The following is a 14,513-nucleotide window of genomic DNA, read 5'->3' as shown; positions in this document are numbered from 1 at the left end:
AAAGACACATGTGTTACTATGGTAATAAAGACACGTGTTACTGTGGTAATAAAGACACATTATGTTACTGTGGTAATAAAGACACATGTGTTACTGTGGTAATAAAGACACATGTGTTACTGTGGTAATAAAGACACATGTGTTACTGTGGTAATAAAGACACATGTGTTACTATGGTAATAAAGACACATGTGTTACTGTGGTAATAAAGACACATGTGTTACTATGGTAATAAAGACACATGTGTTACTGTGGTAATAAAGACACATGTGTTACTGTGGTAATAAAGACACATGTGTTACTGTGGTAATAAGGGAAAAAATGAAGCAGAGTTTTCATCTGTCCTCAAAAAGTCAATAAAAACAAGCTTAATCATTAAATGTTAAGTAAACAGTTGTTTTGTCATGGACAAAAGGTTGAGGCTTTCTCAGAAACAAGCCTGCGTGACCAGTGTGGGTGGAGTGATTGTGTGTTGTCGGGCGTGTGCTGCTTAGGTTTAATAGACTGGGTTTTATGTATTCTGCTTTCTCAGTGAGCTGTGAGGTCACTCCTGTCACTGATCACTAAGTACTCAACAGTAACAGTGTCAAATGTTACCACAGGCTCAATTGAAGATTATTGAAAAATGGTTGGGAGAGTCAATGTTTAACAGTATTTAATGATGCAGGACGCCAGAGCAGGCTTACTGAATGAAAAAGAAAAACACAGGGCCAACATGTAAGTAAACGATGAAACCGGACTCTGCCAGCTTACCATAGTCATCCTGCCCCAGTGGCACAGTTTACATTAGTTGTATCATGTAGTGCATAATTGTAAACAGTGATAAAATGTTAACGTATTCTTAGACTTTATTAAATATATTTTCTCTCCTAAATATTTACAAAAGACAAGGCGAGTCAGATTGTTCTCACACCATGTTGCTGTGAACCATAAACTTCAGCAGAAAGCAGACAGAGGCTAAGAGACATATTTGACGACAGATGGTGTGGAGGTACAGCCTCTGTGACACACTTTTCACGGTCTTGGTCTATTCTAGAGGGCCAGCAATCCCTTTACATTCAGACAACATTCAGACAACATTTTCTGACTTTCTGAACTCCAGAGGTCTGTGTAATGGCTGATCCCCATGGCTGCACATCACTGCACAACCAACCAGAGCAGTCAGAACCTGTAAGATTTGCAGTTGTGGGGGAGAGGAAACAGAACGGTAAAACTTTCCTCTGAGGGCCATGGCTTTCCCCGTGTTAAGCAACACGGTGTGTCATTCCTCCCTCATTCATTACTGTCTTTTTCTCCACGGCAGGATCATGAGTGTTCCCCCGACCGCCCGGGGCTTTGTGGCAACTCAGTGATAAGGCAGAGCACGTTGAGTCAGGAGTGACGTTTCTCACAGCGTTGTTTTTACAGGGTTCTCTCCGCCAGCATACCAGGCCAGTGACGTCTCATTCTGTGAAAACACTCCTGTGTCTAAGACAGGAACTTGGCTTCCCTAGAACTCATATTTGTAACCACAGCTGCCTGACTGTTTAAGGACTGCGGAACACGAAGGCGTGAGTGCTGATAGCACAACACCATAAGACATAGAGTGGTTTACAACACACAGCAGGAGTTTACAACACGCCTGTACAGACATACTCAGAGTCCCTCAGTGCAAAGGCGTCTTTACCGGCCCAAACAGATTATACGTGCATCAACAAACGATTCTTTAACACTTGAATATAAATAAGAACAAGTTCTTTCAAAACAGATCAGTGTGTCAGTGAAAACAGCTTTGTCTCCTCTGTGGTTTGTTGTAGAAGATAGTGTAAAAGACCCAGGTGTTGGCCAACCACAGGAAACGCCTCAGACCGAAGGAGAGAGTCCGGATCAGGGGCGCCAAGGAAGCGCAGCCCCGCACAACCGCTCTCAGGGAACTGCCCTGGTCCCTGAGTGTGTATTTGTACTCGGCCGCCTGGAGAAGGAGGAATTCCAGCCCCACGATGAGCCAGACCGCGGCGGTGGCTCTCTGGGCGCAGTGCACCGTCCTCAGCCTGCGGGACTCCACAGGCCTCCTGCTGACGAGCAGCGCCTCCACGCTCACGCAGCTCAGCAGCAGGAGGCTGGCCTTCTGGTGGGAGGCCAGTAAGCTGCGCTCCAGCCCCTGGTTCATTCCCTGTGGCAGCTCCAGCTCCGGCCCAAAGAGCCCAACCGCCCAGCGTAATATCAGCAGGCTGTCGACTCTGGCCAGCTGGCCCACGAGCACGTTGGAGGCCTTACGTGAGACCCAGGGAGAGCTGAGGATCATGAGTGTGTGCAGGCTGGCTGCCACCCCCACTGCCAGCAGTGGACTGTCCGCACCAGGTAGAACCAGCACCTGCAAGTACTTCAACACCAAAAAACCCCGCAGCATCTGCCGTGGGTCCAGCCAGCCAATCACAGAGCCCCTCGTCGCCCTGGAGACAGAACGGCCATTAATGCAACAATACATTCCTGGGGTTAGTACTGTACTCAAAAGTTCCGCAGTTAAATTTTATGTCTTCTCAAAGTAAACTCAAAGTCTTCTCAAAGAGACGTTAGAATTCATTTTGTTTAAACATGTGTCTGAAAGTTTATATTACGTTTTATCGATGCTTTACAAAACACCTCTGCCACTGTTTTTATTTCAGATACAAGTGAAAACACAGTAGTAGAGATGTTTCATGAGTCACTTTGTGGTGATAAAACGTTTGCTTTGGCAGCTGAAAAATAGTTCAGCTAAATATCTATAGACACTCAATAATTAATTTATTCTGTCATTAACAGGCAGGAAAATGAGACATACTTGGACATTATTACGGTTGTAAATACTTACATTTTTGGTGAAGTGAAGAGTAGAGTGGCATTGCTTGACTCCATATATACCTTCCTGTCAATCATTTCTGGGTCTGTCAGGTAAGTCAGCTCTCTGCTCTGTGTATGTTCTGTTTCAGTGTGAAAGACTGTTTTACAGAAAGTGTGAGCTCAGAGTGTCTACAGCTGTTGGCAGGCTGATCAGCTGCTGCAGGAGACCGTCAGGCCTACTCAGGGAGGGGCCAGTAAGGGGTCTGACTCACTCAGGGGCCGGGAAGGGGGGAGCAATATCCCGTCTGATCATACTCAGTGATGACATCATGCTGTATTCACATGCACACATCACTGAATGTGTGTGTGTGTGTGTGTGTGTGTGTGTGTGTGTGCGTGCGCGCATGCATGTTTTGGAGTGATAATATTGTCTTTCAATATTTAGACTATGAATTTTCAGCGCACAATGCCCCTACGTAACCTCGGCACTGCTGGATATTACCCATCGTTCCAAAAAACACAAATGCAACATTCCAGTTTTAGTTTTGTAAAGCGTGTTGTTGAAAGCTGGGTTTTGTGCAGGTTGCTGTAGTTTGGGGTTTGAGAATGTGAGTCAGTGCGTGTTGTTCTGGGCCAGGATGCACTGAGTGCTGTGTTGCCTTTGGTCTGGCACAGATCACTGACCTCCTTTACCGTCTGAGTCTACACCACGGGTCTCCGCTTCTGGGCACTGACATTAATCATTCTACCACAATAATGTGTTTCTTTCATTAAAAATTTGGCACAAATTCCCCTTCACAGCTGAAGGGGAAGTCCTCCCTGGTTGACTGTTAGATATTACTCCTGTTTAATTCAACTGTCTTAATGATTTTCTGGTGTCTATGTCACTATTTTTATTTATTTGACTGTAAACATTTTGAAACTCAGTAAGTATCTCAGTATATGACAATCAACTGTGTCTCGTGAAAACAATTTCACAAAGAACTTGAAGTCATTCTAGAGCAATAGTCATTCAAGACCAATAGTCATTCTAGAGCAGTGGTTGCTTTTTCCCACCCTCCATGTGATGTAATAACAGAATCACAGAATCAACACAAACACTGAGAAACAAATGTATTTTGAAAGTCTTTGGTGACCAAGACATGACAGAATGGTTTTATTGAGGCCAAATGTGAAAAAGGGAAAACTCCCTCATTACTGGTGACAGACAGGAAACAGAAATACTCCAGCAGATTCTGGTAAGTCAGACGACTCTAAGCAACATTCTTAAGATAATTATCTGCTCTAAAATAATACATATTCACAGCCTTATTTACACTCCTGGGCAAGTAACAGACATGCACTGTTATTCAAAATGAACTCTCATAAATGTCCTTGTAAGGAGTGTGAATCAGTGAAGCTTGTGAACTGTAGTGAATGAAGATAAAAAGCTCAGTTCTGCTGTATCTTCTCAACCATACAACAATGACCTCTGGTTTGACCTCTCCCTCTTTTTCTCTGTCTCTGCCTCTCTCTGTCTCTGTCTCTCTGTCTCTCTCTCTCTCTGTCTCTGTCTCTCTCTCTCTCTGTCTCTGTCTCTCTGTCTGTCTGTCTCTCTCTCTCTCTCTCTCTCTCTCTCTGTCTCTCTCTGTCTCTCTCTGTCTCTCTGTCTCTCTCTCTCTCACTGTCTCTGTCTCTCTGTCTCTCTCTCTCTCTCTCTCTCCCACTCCCTCCCCTATCTCTCTTGCTCTCTCTTTCTCTCCCTCCCTTTCTCTCTCTCTCTCTCTCTCTCTCCCCCTCAATCTCTCTCTCTCTCTCTCAATCTCCCCCCACCACCCTCTCTCTCTCCCTCTCCCTCTCCCTCCCTCTCCCTCTCCCTCCCTTTCACTCTCTCTCTGTCTCTCTCTCTCTCTCTCTCTCTCTTTCTTTCCCACTTTCTTTCTTCCACTCTTTTCTCTTAGATAGCCTAGTTGAGGAGCCACTCTCCTGTGCAATCCTCCTCAAACCTCAAATCTGCAAAATCTCCCTCCAGTTCTCTCCTGCAGTTTTACTCTTTTATGCTATTTATACACCAAATATATGCAAAGGACTACAAACCGCTGTTTTCCCAATCCATCCAGCCTGAATTAGACAGTGTGAGAGATGTATGTGAGAGCTCTGTGACCCTGTCCTCTGCCCTGTCCTCTGTCCTGTCCTCTGTCCTGTCCTCTGCCCTGTCCTCTGTCCTGTCCTCCTTATTTCAAGCACTGTCAGTCTGTGTCAGCTGGACACACACACATGGCGCCTGCTCTCTCACTTTAATGGTAAGTTTTAGTTCTGTGTAGACTAGGGTATCACTGTTGTGCTTGTATCTGTACACCAGTCACTGTGTGGGACTGTAAACCAGACAGTTTGTCAGAATGGATGTCATGGTTTCGCCTGTTGCTTGTGTACACAAAAACAACTCAGGTTCTTTGTCACCAGGGTGACTGAACACATCATAAAGGTGTCACTGCAGGGGTTACACTCAGGAGGCGTTCAGATGTGTGGAAACACTACCAGGATTCACCAGGCCTCTGTCACAAAACATTACATTACAACACCATGTGTCAGCAGCTAAGCTGTACCAGCATCATGACCAAGAACTCATATACCATATGTTTATTGTGAAAATGATTTGGCTAACAGGGCAACCCAGTTTAACTTGGCTCTACCAAAACCCAAGTGGTTCACTGGTATCGTTTTAACACAGTGTTATTGAACAGCATTTGCTGCTGATTGAAAATCTTCTTTGTCAGTGTTGTTTTTCTGTTCATTATCAATGAGTTCAACAAGCGATAACCTTTGTGTCATTATTGTCCTATTATGGCCAAACGCTGATTTGCTTGCATGTTTGCAAAACTCTCTTTAAGCTATTACCCCATTTCACTGGAAATACAATTACCGAGTAGTGGCTGAGAAAAAATTCAGAGACAGATTTCCCAGACTTCCACACCAGATGAAATCAGCACTGAGCTCAGTCTTAATTCCTCTGGCCAGGATCCCTCTCCACACCCTGCTTAGACAGCTTCAGAGAGAGAGTGTGTGACACTTCTGCTGCAGTCGCATGGGTCTGATTTTTGTGTACTGTCCTACATATATGTCTGTCCTGCATAAAAATACCGGTCAGTAGATGATTCAAATCATGACAATCCATCTCTCACATGACCCTGGAGACAAAGACAGCCTGCACATACTGTTCCAACTCTCTCATAAATTATGCACCTGACAGTTAATCCCAAAAGACAGGATCACCATATTCTCCATTGTCACAGCCTGCACCTTAATTTGGACTCTCGTTTTGATATGTCTTTGTGCTCCTGTTCTGTGTCTGTCTCCGCCCCTCACCTGTTCCTGTTTGTTGTATTTATTAACCTCGTTCTCCCCTTGTTAATTTCGTCCAATCATGTTTGCCCTGTTTAGTTTTCCTCTTGTATTTAAGCCCATGTGTTTCCCCTGTCTCTTGTCTATCGTTGTTTGTGTTTTGTATGCACACTGTTATGCTGCACCTTTTGTTATCGGGTTTTGTTCTTGTTTGCATGTGTTTTTTATCTTCAGTTGTAAGTAAAGTCCTCCTTTTTGTCACCTTCATCATTGTGTCTTGCACTTGGGTCCTGCACCATTCCACCAGCATGACATCCATACACTATAATCTCCATACACTATACCCTCCATACACTATACTCTCCATACACTATATTCTCCATACACTATATTCTCCATACACTATACTCTCCATACACTATATTCTCCATACACTATATTCTCCATACACTATACTCTCCATACACTATATTCTCCATACACTATATTCTCCATACACTATACTCTCCATACACTATACCCTCCATACGCTATACTCTCCATACACTATATTCTCCATACACTATATTCTCCATACACTGTACTCTCCATACACTATACTCTCCATACACTATACTCTCCATACACTATATTCTCCATACACTATACTCTCCATACACTATACTCTCCATACACTATATTCTCCATACACTATACTCTCCATACACTATACTCTCCATACACTATACTCTCCATACACTATATTCTCCATACACTATATTCTCCATACACTATACTCTCCATACACTATATTCTCCATACACTATACTCTCCATACACTATACTCTCCATACACTATATTCTCCATACACTATACTCTCCATACACTATACTCTCCATACACTATACTCTCCATACACTATATTCTCCATACACTATACCCTCCATGCACTATATTCTCCATACGCTATATTCTCCATACGTTATATTCTCCATACACTGTACTCTCCATACACTATACTCTCCATACACTATACTCTCCATACACTATATTCTCCATACACTATACTCTCCATACACTATATTCTCCATACACTATACTCTCCATACACTATATTCTCCATACACTATATTCTCCATACACTATATTCTCCATAGTCTGCTGGTTTTAACTGACACAGGCCCTGAATTTGTCTCATTATTACGGAATCGATACATTTTCATAGGATTTATTTATTAGTCAGTCAGCATTGTTGCAGGATTTAAAACACTTGTAATTAAAATGCTGAATTTTACTGCTACAACAAAACTTTCAGGAACTAAAATAGGACAAATCTCAAAAATCCACATATAAGACAATTAAAAGTAAATTTTCCATAAAAGGATCTTTTCATATTCATGAGTCTGCGTTTGAAAAGTACTGATGATCGCCTATATCTCTCTGGCCAACATCTTGAACTCTCCAGTTTATTTTTAGTCCAGTAGTCTGAGGCCTGCTCTCTGAAGGGAGGTGGCCAGTCTCTAAAGATGAATTTGTACTGTTTGTCAAAGTCCACAAATTTTGTTTTTGGCATTTGTTTTTGAAAGACTTCCAACATTCTGACTTGGGCTTTACTGAGGCAACTGTACCATAATAGGCATAAAAGGAGATCAGTTCTGTGTCTTAAATGCCAAATATCTTCAGATTGGTGTAGGGCAGGGGTCTGCAACCTTTATTATCAAAAGAGCCATATTTGCCCCCTTTCCCACCAAATAAAATTAATCTGCTAAAATTCAGCTGCTAAACCTATTTGACCCTTAAAATAAAGATAACACAGTTTATAGAATTTTGTATATAGTTGTACTCTATATACAAAAACTAGCGTTTATAATGCATTTATGAAACTGTAGAAATACAATAGGCCTACAGCATTAGATTTTGTTTTTGTTTTTTGCTAATTTCTCGCCGCGTATCAGCCATACAGGTAAGCCTGCATCGTTGGTAGTGAAAACAAGATTAAACACTCTATTTTCCTCCAACACCTTTCTATTCTCGGATTTATCCATGATAGCTTACCGAGGGCGGGGGTCAGATCTGCATATTAGCCACCTGCTTGGAAAAACGCCCAGAAGTGCAAGTACACAGGATGTGACGCATACTTTAGTGGACAAAGTATTAAAACATTTTTTTAAATTTTCACAGAAATTAAGAAGTGTTCCCTATGAGAAGATTGACCACCGCACAACAAAAATGAGTAAACATAAAACAAAAATAACCATTATTTATTTTGGTGTAATCTGTGGTCAAAGCTACACAGAGCCATTGCCGAGGTGCTGACGAGCCGCATGCGGCTCCAGAGCTGCGGGTTGCCGACCCCTGGTGTAGGGCATTGGCACGTGGTTTGCCTGACTGTCCTAGTGCAGGTCATCCTGAAGGATGACCGGGAGGTCTTTGGCAGTAAGACAGACCTCTCCAGGATCCTCTGGTCAATAGGAAGGGCTGGCAACAGGTAACACCTTACATGTCTTTGGGTCTAATTTCATTTCGTCCTCATCACCAAGTCTGTCAGAGTCCGGTGGAGAGAACGGGGTGTCTGAGGTGTCCACACCTGGGGTGGGCTCATGTCATCCAGATATATCTAGTGGTTTTGTTTTGTTCATAAGACCACTTATTGGCTAGTGTCAGAAACATTATGTGTTCCTAAAATACTTTTAAAAAAAAAGTGAGGTGGTTACCTGCGCAATTCCACAGGTGGGATATTCCCAGTCAGAGAAATGACCCTAATAATGGGCCTACTGGTGGCAGCTAGTCACGAGGCTGCAGATCCATGGGATCAGACCTGGTCTCATTCCAGGATCTGGGAGCCACTGGACTGCTGTTGTATGATCTACAGCATCGAAAGCCTTGGCAAAGTGTATTGTAATTAGCGAGTGCACTGAGCCAGGGCTTTCAGAAGCTTTGTTCATGAAGTTCGTCCGACTAACAAGACAGTGTGCTGAAGAAGGGTTCTGTCTGCTGCCAAACTACTTATGATCTAAATATGGTGACCATTGAACTGGGAACATTCCTTCCTCAAATGACCTGTTTATAATGCCAAAGAGAAAGATACTGATTTCACATGCAAACTCCTTTAAGAGTCTTGGGGGATTAATGACATTTATGAGCAGGAGATTCATGACAAGTACTAGTGGTCAGTTTACTGGGCACATCCCACAGTGGAGTGAGGGGCTGTGGGAGGGGTGGTAGAAGAGAAGGTACAGCATGACTGAGATACTTTGACAAATGTTGTAATGATCACATCAGCAATTAATGCAAAATCCTGCAGACTGGCATCATCAACTCTCCATTCCATCGTAAACGTACATGAGTGACTGAGCGTGAGTGTGAATAGAAGGGAGACAGTTATCTAGATGTTATGAATGCATGAACTAACGTCTTTGCATCATACACGGACAGCATGCTCCTTATCTTGGTTATATATTACAGAGATGAAAGAAGGATGTTCTTGCTATATTACTGATATCGGTTCCAAATGTTAAGTCACTGTCCGTCGTGAAGGTTCCTAACTGCACTGCATGATATGGTAGTGAGACTGTCTAAAGAGAAATCAAGCTCAGGCAGCTAGTTTCTGGAGGACTTGAGTCTATGGACTAACAATGCGGTTTTATCGGGTTCAGCAGGAGGAAGTTACTGGTCATCCAGTCTTGAATGTCCCAAATACAACTGGCAAATCCAGGAGCTGGCAGAGCTCACCTGGTCTTGCAGATATAAATGGTTGCGTGTCATCAGTATAAAAATGGAAATTACTCATGTGCTTCTAATTTTGATTGCTTGTAATAGTAGCATATACAAGGGGAACAACAAGGGACCCAAAACAGAGCCTTGTGGCACACCATGTCTAACAGTTCCCTCTTTAAACTTACAAAGTTGTGTGGATCTCTCAGATAAGCTCTAAACCATGTGAGTGCCTGTCAACAAACAGCAACACAATTCTGCGAGCCTGTCTGGAAGAATATTATGGTCTACAGTGTCAAATGCTGCGCTTAGGTCTAGAAACACAAGAGGAGAGTACTTTTCAGCAATACCATCCAAAAACTGTACCAGATAAATTCATAGCATCACTCTCTATGGAAAGCAGGTGTATGGGAGATAGAGAAAAAGATTAAATCCCAGATACAAGTCCCACAGTTTAGAGCGAGAAAATGGTCATGAATTGAGCCCTGACAGCTGGGGCAATAAGCCTGATGCCTGTGGCTAGCAGGGGCAGTAATCTTAAAGCATGTGTCTGTAGGAATGTTTCTGTCTCTGGGCTGCTGCTGATATAGGGGAAGTGGTTAAAAGGAGGAAAGAGTTTGAGGGTTTAGTAAGTCTGAGCCAGGTCAGTAGCTGAGGTCGAAAACTTTGTGCATCATCTGAGATAAAATCAACCTCACCGTCTGTTCCGTCATGTACTGCATATGTAATTAGACTGAGAGTGATGCAGTTGAAAATCTGACCACACAGTTTCAGAGGTGACATAATGCAGCCCAGATCAGGACACAGGGAACAACAGTCACCCTGCAGCAGTCCAGCCAGCTGGCACCGTTTGGCTCAAAGCAGAACCGCTCTGTCTAATGCAAGAGCACAGCATTCGTCTGCCTAATGGGGATGAGTCATTAGAGTAATGTGCACTTAGAACTTCTTTAAAAACACAACAAATCAAATTTCTCTAACAGCAAAGATAATTCTCTGGGATTTAATTTAAAAATCCTTTCCTCTTTGGTTTCTACATTTTTAAGATCCTTTTTTTTTTTTTTGCATTTAGTATCATGATTTAACGAGCAGATGGAAGCAACGTCTTTGATTATTTATCGAGAGAGGACCTGTTATGCCTTTTGTTTTGTTTTTTTTAAATCATTCTCAGTTCACAAACATGGTGAAATAGCTGTGGCACCATATATTCACCATGTTTGCATGTCCATGTATGCATATATCTGTGTGTGCGTATGCAGGTATGTGTTTGTGTGTGTATTTACACATGTATGTATGCATGTATGTATATGATTACGCATGCACGGCTATATGTATGCATGTATGTATGTATGTATGTATGTATGTATGTACGTATGTATGCGGGTGTGGTAATAAGCTTTGGGTGTATGTTCTTAAGTTTGTTCCCTAGTATATCCAGCGGTACCAGAGGATTCCTCACGTGGTTCAGTCCATTCATACTGAGGTCTAATGATGTGAGGCCTGATCAGTGTGCATTCTTCTTACCTCCCTCTTGGTTTATACCAGTATCTTATGTTAAAAGCAGCACACTGGAGGCCCTGTGTAAACAGGCATATTGAGCTGTTTTAAGCTTCCTGTTGCACTGACTTAAGCAGTAGCAGTAGGAGCACTTGAGTAAGCTTCCCCATCACAACAGTCGCTCTACTCTGACAGATAAGCAGATAAGATGCTAAAAACACCACCCATATCTCTGGTTCTATCTTGCACTGTCAATGTGCTTCTTCAGTCTGTGTATTAAGCTGCTCCTGTTCTTTCTGAGGGTGTTTGGTGTGACCCCATTGATCTTATCTAAAGGGGACAATCTCTGTCACACGTGCTTTCAAAGAAAATGAGACTATGAAGCTCTGGGTGCGTACGTGGTGATGTGTGCTGCAGAGACTAAATGAGAAAGTAAAGGAAATCAGGCAGATCACTGGCTCATCAACAGGAAATTCCCTTTGCTCACCCGATGTCGGCCGCTGACAACTTCCAAAAAAGCATGAATGACCATCACAGCGGCAGCGACAGTATCACGTGACCCTAATGAAAACACCTAAAGGATACTTATTCTAATGTTATTAACCCTTATGCTTATTCTAATGGCATTAACCCTTATGCTTATTCTAATGTTATTAACCCTTATGCTTATGCTAATGTTATTAACCCTTATGCTTATTCTAATGTTATTAACCCTTATGCTTATGCTAATGGTATTAACCCTTATGCTTATTCTAATGGTAGTAACCCTTATGCTTATTCTAATGTTATTAACCCTTATGCTTATGCTAATGGTATTAACCCTTATGCTAATGATGTTCACACTTATTCTAATGATATTAACCCTTATTCCAATGTTAATAACCCTTATGCTAATGATATTAACACTTATTCTAATTTTATTAACCCTTATTCTAATGGTATTAAACCTTGTGCTAGTGGTATTAACCCTTATGCTAATGATATTCACACTTATTCACCAAGTCTTTTGCAGTGATCTGAGGGTGACAATGTTGTAGTGATTGACTGACTGAGTGTTTTGACACATGGGTTTAACATTTTGAGCGTTTTAGGTTCTTTTGCACAAGTGGTACACTGTTGTGAGAAATTCTTTTAATATTTTGGAAATTGTTCTTGGAGGTTTGAGAATGAGGACGGTGTTTTGGAAAATGCATGTAAATGATTAAGAAAAACTTCCCAACTGGCTGCACTCCTGCTAAATGCAGCTCATAAACTCCGCTCCACACCGATTCTGCTCTCAGACAGCTGATAAACTCCACTCCACACTAATTCTGCTCTCAGACCGTCACTTCTATAATGACAAACCTTGTTTCTCCAAGATTTTTCTTTCTTCTCATATGCAGAGTTTTCTATTATTTTTTCCCAGGCTGTTCTGATCTCCCTGTGAATGACCATACTGTGACAAGCAGATGCTAACCACAGTGAGACGGGCTACTCTTTCTGAGTTTTGGTTCTTCCCATTATCCCCTCCCCTCTCTTGCTCATTGGAGTCTCATGCCCGGTGCCCTGTGAAGACGGCCGGTTGCAATGCCTATTGCACATAACACAGTGTACAAAGCACCATTAAACTGAGCTGGCATGGAGCTCTCTTTCTCATTCGGATGCTTCAGACAGAAAAAGTAGCATCTGAAATTGTGTCTTTCATCTTTCTTTCTTTTTTCTTTTTTTTCCCATATGTCACTCTTTTGCTTCCACTGAGACAAGATGATATGGTCGAATTTTAGATCAGTTATGAATTTAAGAAATACCTGTTTGTCAGTGCACATTCATCCCTCCTATAGGCTCTTAAATTCAGTCTTTAAAAAAAGGTGATCAAACAGACTTGTCGGCCAAAACTGACACAGCTGAGATTAATTATACCTGACTATCGTTGGTATTCATATGATTTCATTATGTCTTCCTCAAAGAACTCCACCTTCACCACACAAGATAAACTAATTACTGGAGAAAAACCTGTTCTCCTTACATCTTTATATTTATCTACGTGCGAATGTCTTACAATGCACAGACAGGGTATGAGTCTTCAGGGGTGGCGTGCATACTGAGACAGTATGATTTGTGTTCGCTGGCTGAGAACATTATGTATCTTCCCACTGTTCCTCAGTCTTGTGTTGTCCACTGAACCATCAACACACTGTAACTCACCCCCATAACAGGCACAAGATTAACGCATCTTATTCAATAGCCCTTAACACAATCAGTCACTCACCCACTCCAAAGGCCGTTCTTAACTCACTCACTAATTCTGTTAAAACGTATCACTTTTCAGAAAGCTTCATACACAGAGCACAAGGGTCAATGCCCTGTTTGTCTTGTCATCCCTCCTCGATTAATATCCCATCAAAATGCTTTGGCACAGGGCAGTCATTTGCCCGCTGTTCCCCTGTGCTGTGGGCATGGAAGACTGGGTGCCACTGAGACTGTGCCCACTTGGAGGACCGTGACAAACATCCTTTGCATATTCCTTTAATGGAGTTTGCTGTTTGTCTTCTTTCCAAAGAAGATGCTTCTTTCTAAGAGGACAAACTTGTAACACGGTTTCACATTTCCACAGCAGTATCCGGGTGGCCATGCCATTAACGAAGTAGACTGGGAGTAAATTGCAGGAAATGTCATGCAATTAACTAAGCAAACTCTCTGAGCAATGGAGGAGGCTGGTTATGCAGTGCCTCCCCACACAAGCTGGCTACATCATGCTGTGAGATACCACTCACACTGTGACAAAGATTTACTTTCCTTACATTTAAGTCTTTAAATTCAGGCACACAGTCCATTTAAAAAAAGCATAAAGTCACTAAACTAAATTCATAAATGGAGCGGCATAATAAATCAGGAGTCTGAGAAAGTGGCAGTAAGAGTTTATTCAGTTTGTCCTCGCGGTTGTTCACTCTTTGCACAATTCTGAACACATACAACCGTTAGATGTTATTATAAAACTAACTCAGTCACAATTTTAGTTGAACGGACTGATCGAGTTGGGGATGTGGTCTCAGTTTATTACACGGTCGGACAGTTAAATAATTCAAGTGTGAACGGAGGGAAGTCATATGGGCCTTATTGCATGTTTTGGCTCCGGTCTTCCACTGAACTGTACAGCGCAAAACACAAATGGAAAGAAAACTGGTCGGATTAGGTTTGAGGAAACTAAAGATCTAACTGGTTTACC

Source organism: Chanos chanos, chromosome 2 (genome assembly GCF_902362185.1).
Source record: "Chanos chanos chromosome 2, fChaCha1.1, whole genome shotgun sequence".
NCBI lineage: Eukaryota > Metazoa > Chordata > Actinopteri > Gonorynchiformes > Chanidae > Chanos > Chanos chanos.
The sequence above is the reverse complement of the archived record's forward strand: the minus strand, read 5'-3'. Positions refer to the sequence as shown.